The following is a 7,301-nucleotide window of genomic DNA, read 5'->3' on the forward strand; positions in this document are numbered from 1 at the left end:
GAGCTCTTCCCTAGGCCAGGCTCGTTTGCTGGCAATCCCTTGACCAAACAACCCTCTCTCAAAGTAATCTATGTTGACCTAAACTGGATATTTGATGGCCGTTGTGACCTGAGTCTGGCGCCCTCTAAACTGGGTCAGCACAGGTGACCTCTAGGGAGGGGCGGGTAGGTAAGGTCTGGGTTATTATCATGGTGGCTGGCGTTCCCCAGGGTACCCATGTTTGTTTTACCTCTGCTATCTTATTATACCACTTTAGGGATTATGTGGAGGACTGTGTCTGGTCCTCAACCCTAAGGTTGACCTTGAGTGTGCCTAGGAGTGGACCTTCCATACGGAAATATCAACACTTAAGCAGTACAATGTGATTATTGACAACGTTTCGCCCACACAATGAGCTTTATCAAGTCATAAACAGATGTGTCAGTTGTCAATGAAGGATTACATTGTACTGCTTATGTGTTTATATTTCCATTGTGTAGTTATTTTATACCATTTATTTCCAGTGTGTTGATGTTATGTTGATGTTGATGTTATGTTGATGTTGATGTTAGTATTATGGAAGAACTGGAAGACAGTCACAGGGAGAGAAGACAGTCACAGGGAGGAGAGAAGACAGTCACAGGGAGGAGAGAAGACGGTCACAGGGAGAGAAGACAGTCACAGGGAGGAGAGAAGATAGTCACGGGGAGACAAAGTAATAATTGGGCGCTAGACTAAATGGTATCCCCTGAGAGACTGGCAGACAGGGGCGGGAAACTGGCAGACAGGGGCGGGAAACTAGCAGACAGGGGCGGGAAACTGGCAGACAGGGGCGGGAAACTGGCAGACAGGGGCGGGAAACTGGCAGACAGGAGCGGGAAACTGGCAGACAGGGGCGGAAGACTAGCATACAGGGGCGGGAAACTGTCAGACAGGGACGGGAGACTGGCAAACAGGAAGACTGGCAAGATGGCGTAGCTGTGACTCAAGTTGACTACAATCCTCTCTCTCCCTGTGTGTGTGTGTGTGTGTGTGTGTGTGTGTGTGTGTGTGTGTGTGTGTGTGTGTGTGAATTGTTGCAGCAGTCTGCGGAATATCCGTGAATTATTGCAGCCAGTCAAGTAAGTCTTCACAGTTATCACACGCGATAACTGTGACTTCTTGTTATCCCTCTGTTAAATAAATAAGAACACTGTTATCCTTGTTATCTAATCTGGTATTACAGCGACCTCTTCTAGCAATGATAACGTTCTTAGTGATGACTGAGTTGTCACTGGAAAACTGCATCTGAATACGTCAATAACTACCCATAGTGTATATACCCTTACACTAGTATAAACCTCAGTATATATACAACTAGAGTCTAAACTGCATATCTCAGTGTAGATTCACCTAGGACTGTGTATCTCAGTGTATACTCACCTAGGAGTGTATATACCTCACTGTATATTCATCTAGGAGTTTATATATCTCAGTGTATATTCACCTAGAGTTTTCCCTAACTTCTGTCTTAGTGATTCAGATCTTGATGCTAGTGTAGTAGACAGATGGTGTGTCTAACACAGAGACTGGTGATGCTAGTGTAGTAGACAGATGGTGTGTCTAACACAGAGAATGGTGATGCTAGTGTAGTAGATAGATGGTGTGTCTAACAATGTATCTAACAACAGGAGTCAGGTACCAGTGGTACCTACTTCCAACTAGTTAGACATAATTCTCAGTTTGATTTCACTGGTAAGATCGGGAGACGACTGTGTCTTGCTTTGTCAGGGAGTGGTCAGTGTGGTGTTGGGGAGGGGAGGAGGGGAGGGAAGGGGCAAGTGAAGGAGGGAAGGGGCAAGTGAAGGAGGGAAGGGGCAAGTGAAGGAGGGAAGGGGCAAGTGAAGGAGGGAAGGGGCAAGTGAAGGAGGAAGGGGCACGTGGGGGAGTTAGAGGCAGGGGAAGGGAAGGTAGGTAAGCTTCTCTCAAGGTACTTGGGTCATAGAATAGTGTCGCCTCGAAGCTTACAAACACCGCTTGTTGTATGTGTGTGTGTGTGTGTGTGTGTGTGTGTGTGTGTGTGTGTGTGTGTGTGTGTGTGTGTGTGTGCGCAAAACAGACAGAGACTATCTCATGTTGCCAGTCTTCTCTACTCTCACTCTACCTTAGTCTACCTTCTACCCTCTCACTCTACCTTCCAGACACAACAGGGTCAACATCGTCAACATTCTCCTCATGTTTCCCAAACATCAACATCAACTCTCTAACTTAAACACAACCTGTGAGGCCAAACGTCCTTGTTACTACCCTTGGTCAACCAGACTGTTGCTGCCAGCATACAGTAGACCCACCTAGTCAGCGCATCCCAGCTGAGCTATAGCAGGTACCAGCACATGTAAGAGGCCTGGTCACGGACCGGGCCGCGGGGGCGTTGACCCCGAAACATCCTAAAGCTATACATGGTATATATGGGATATATACACTGAGTATATATACAGTCTGTATATACACACAGAGACACTAGCCACAGTTACTCGCAGCCACAGTGTTCCGCGGACGGAGGGTCTAACCTCCTGCCTTCCTTGACGTTGAATGGTCCAGGCAGACATCAACCAAATATTTCAGTGGGCTGCAGAAAACAATATGAAGTTCAACGATGAGAAATTTCAATTACTCAGATATGGTAAACATGAGGAAATTAAATCTTCATCAGAGTACAAAACAAATTCTTGCCACAAAATAGAGCGAAACACCAACGTCAAAGACCTGGGAGTGATCATGTCGGAGGATCTCACCTTCAAGGACCATAACATTGTATCAATCGCATCTGCTAGAAAAATGACAGGATGGATAATGAGAACCTTCAAAACTAGGGAGGCCGAGCCCATGATGACACTCTTCAGGTCACTTGTTCTATCTAGGCTGGAATATTGCTGCACACTAACAGCACCTTTCAAGGCAGGTGAAATTGCCGACCTAGAAAATGTACAGAGAACTTTCACGGCGCGCATAACGGAGATAAAACACCTCAATTATTGGGAGCGCTTGAGGTTCCTAAACCTGTATTCCCTGGAACGCAGGAGGGAGAGATACATGATTATATACACCTGGAAAATTCTAGAGGGACTAGTACCGAACTTGCACACGAAAATCACTCATTACGAAAGCAAAAGACTTGGCAGACGATGCACCATCCCCCCAATGAAAAGCAGGGGTGTCACTAGCACGTTAAGAGACCATACAATATGTGTCAGGGGCCCGAGACTGTTCAACTGCCTCCCAGCACACATAAGGGGGATTACCAACAGACCCCTGGCAGTCTTCAAGGTGGCACTGGACAAGCACCTAAAGTTAGTTCCGGATCAGCCGGGCTGTGGCTCGTATGTTGGTTTGCGTGCAGCCAGCAGCAACAGCCTGGTTGATCAGGCTCTGATCCACCAGGAGGCCTGGTCTCAGACCGGGCCGCGGGGGCGTTGACCCCCGGAACTTTCTCCAGGTAAACTCCAGGTAAACACGGGTTTAGCTCTTTACGCCAACAATTGAAATTGAGAAAGCTGACTATTAGTATTTAGTTGAGAGGCGCCTTACATATTGTCTCTATACCGGAAGTTGAAGCTGTCAGCTGTCTTGTGACAACACAACACCTCTCACTTCCTCTCATCATTAACAACAATAATAATAGTGAAAATAATAATAATCAACTAATAATAATAATAATAATAATAATAATAATAATAATAATAATAATAATAATAATAACAGCAACAGCAACAACAACAACAACAACAACAATAATAATAATAATAATAATAATAATAATAATAATAATAATAATAATAATAATAATAAACTAATAATAATAATAATAATAATAATAATAAACTAATAATAATAATAATAATAATAATAATAATAATAATAAACTAATAATAATAATAATAATAAACTAATAATAATAATAATAATAATAATAATAATAATAATAATAATAATAATAATAATAATAATAATACATTAAATTTAACCAAACTTAACCTAACATTGCCAGAAAAAATCCATAGCATAAATGAACACATTTTACCTCAATTATCCAAAAATTTGTAGTTATAGTGGTAGTAGTAGTAGTAGTTGTTGTTGTTGTCGTAGTAGTGGTAGTAGCAATTGTTGTCGTAGTAATAGTTGTAGCAGTAGTGTGAGATAGTCGTCATTCTGACAGTGTGGACGGAGGTGTTCGGTACATCATCAGTCTAGAGGAACCTGAAGGTAGATGACCTAGGACGGAGCTTTGTATGCTGGAAATAGGTGAGGTGTAGCAGCTGGGGGCGGCATCACAGGTGGGTGGGGGCCACCGGTAGAAGAAATCACTTCACCAAGAAGTCATTGTATCAGACCAATAGTATATATTAATATTTTACAAAAGCGATAAGTAGAGAAATAAAACACCTGTACAACACCTGGGTAAAGACGTTTCCACCACAGCTGTTTTATCAGTCTAATGCAGAGAATAATTGTGGAGAGTTCTACACATCTGCTACACCTGGCTTCTGCTTCTCCAGTATTGCACTGATAAAGTCACCGCTGGGCGAAACATCTCCACAACAAAGATAATCAACAAAGGTAATCAGTCCCTCAGCCAGGCTGAGGGACTGATTACCTGAAACTCCTCTTCTCCTTACCCATTTCTACTTTGTATTGGACTGATGAAGCCACTGTGTGGCGAAACGTTTCCTCAATAAAGATTCCCATATGTTGCATAAGTGTCTCAATCTTCCTCTACGAATTTATATAACTTATCTAATAATTTATACAAATTATCTAATAATTTATACAACTTATCTAATAATTTATACAAATTATCTAATAATTTATACAAATTATCTAATAATTTATACAACTTATCTAATAATTTATACAAATTATCTAATAATTTATACAAATTATCTAATAATTTATACAAATTATCTAATAATTTATACAAATTATCTAATAATTTATACAACTTATTTAATAATTTACATTACGTGTTGGTAATACATGTTTTATTGTATTTGTTAATGTTCGGAGGATCCACGTCACTGGTGGATTACCTTATCAACTAGGCTCTTGGTGCTGGCCTCACGCAGCCCGATATACACACCACAGCCTGGCTGATCAGGAACTGATCTAAAGATCTTATATTATTGGAAGACAGCTAAAGATCTGTTGGTAATCCTCCTTATGTATGATGGTAGGCTGTTGAATAGTCTTGGGCCCCATACACTTACTATGTTGTCTCTCGGTATACTTCTGGCATCCCTGATTTGTTTGGGAGTATATTGCACTGTCTGCTGAGACTCTTGTTTTCGTAGGGAGTCATTTGTGTGTGCAGATTTGGGACCAGTTCCTCTAGGATTTTCTTGATGTAAATTATGATGCCTCTTTCTCGCCTGCTTTCCAAGGAGTACAGGTCAAGGGATTTCAAACGTTCCCAGTAATTTAGGAGCTTGACTGAAATTATATGTGCAATGAAAGTTCACTGTACATTCTGCAGATCTGCAGTTTCGCCTGCCTTGAAATGGGTTGTTAGTGTACAGCAATATTTCAATCTAGAGAGAACAAGAGATTAAAAGATCATCATTGGCTTAGCATCTCTTGTTTTGAAGGTTCTCATTATCCATCCTATCATTTTCCTCGTGGAAGTTGTGAATGCTCCAATAAGGACCGAAACGTCCTCACAAGCTTTTCTTTCTCCTATGTGCGAGTTATTGTGTATTATCCTCGCAGTTGTGATAATGACATTGTTGTGGTCATTGAAAGTGAGATTCTCCGTCGTTATCACAACCAGGTCCTTCACATTAGCTTTCCGTTCTTTTGTGTGGTTAGAATTTGTAGTATATTCCGTTCTAGCTTATTATTTCCTCCAGTTATCTATAACGGAGTAACTGGAATTTGAACATCATATTGTTTTCTGCGGTCCACTGGAAGTCTTGGTATATATCCGCTTGAATATATAGTGTCCTCCATGGATGACACTCTCATGCAGATCCTAGTATCGTTAGCAAGGGAAGACACAGCAGAGCGATTTACATCTTCGTCTATGTCAAACATAAGGATAAGAAAAAGGATGGGGGCGAGTACTGTGCCTAGTGGAACAGAGGTTTCCACTATGGCAGCCTCCGACTTACCTCTGGTCACCACTAATCTTGTGTTGTGTTGGTTACAAAGTTGAAGATCCATCTATCCACTTTTCCTGTTATTCCTTTATCACGCATTTTGTGCGCTGTTACACTTTGATGGTACTGATTCAAGACCAGTCCTTGGTAGGCTTATTTGCTGGTGGTGGGCTCTTGATCACAGGTGCTGGAGTTATCCCTCTCCCCTTCCTCGGAGCAAACCTGATTATTCCACAAACGCTGTCCTGCTACTGCTGGTTTAGCGTTTCTCTGTGAATGTGAATAAAATAATAATAATAATAATAATAATAATAATAATAATAATAATAATAATAATAATAATATTATTATTATTATTATTATTATTATTATTATTATTAAAATAATGAGTGCGTGAGTATTATTATTACTATTATTATTATTATTATTATTATTATTATTATTATTATTATTATTATTATTATGGGGAAGCCCTAAACCCGCAGGGCTCATGCAGCGCCTGACTAACAGGTGATAAGGTTTGATCCAGTGAGAGGAAGGGTAGTTCCAGTATCTTGGATCAAGAGCCCTTGACCAGCATCAAGGAGTCAGGTGACAGGTTTCACTGCGTGACGTCACGGTGCTTCAGCGGCTTCAGTAACGTCTCTCTCTTTTCAACAAACTGTCATTTTGTGATCCCATTCTGGCTAGATTGGCGCGTGTTCGAGATGGCCTTTGGCGGACATTTGGCGATTATTATGCGGATCGTGGTCATTTATTCTTTTGTTTGAATGTTTGTGCAGGAGTTGGTGGAGTGGGAGTGGTAAGGAGGCCAGGGGTGACCTGACCTCACCTTGTGGGGTGCCTGCTTGACTCAATGTGGAGGTCAAGCCACATTACAGTGTGGAAGGGGTGTTCGTGGCCCTGTCCCAAGCCTTTATCTCAGAGCCATCTTCACTTTTAATGGTCGTACCTACATAAAACCTGCCATTTTCTCATTCAGTAATAGGCTACACCTGAGAGATGGGGGGGTCGGTCCCCTGGGGATGAAAAACAAATATTGTCGCGGGCGACTTCGTGGCCCCACCCCCCAGCCGCGAGATCCACCAATCACACCCCGCCGATGTCCGTCTTTCCAGTTAGCGATTGGTCGAGGCGGAGGAGAGGCGTGGCTTCCGAAGATACAAAACCCACAAAGCTCGACAAATGAAG

The sequence above is a fragment of the Cherax quadricarinatus genome, chromosome 41 (assembly GCF_038502225.1).
Source record: "Cherax quadricarinatus isolate ZL_2023a chromosome 41, ASM3850222v1, whole genome shotgun sequence".
NCBI lineage: Eukaryota > Metazoa > Arthropoda > Malacostraca > Decapoda > Parastacidae > Cherax > Cherax quadricarinatus.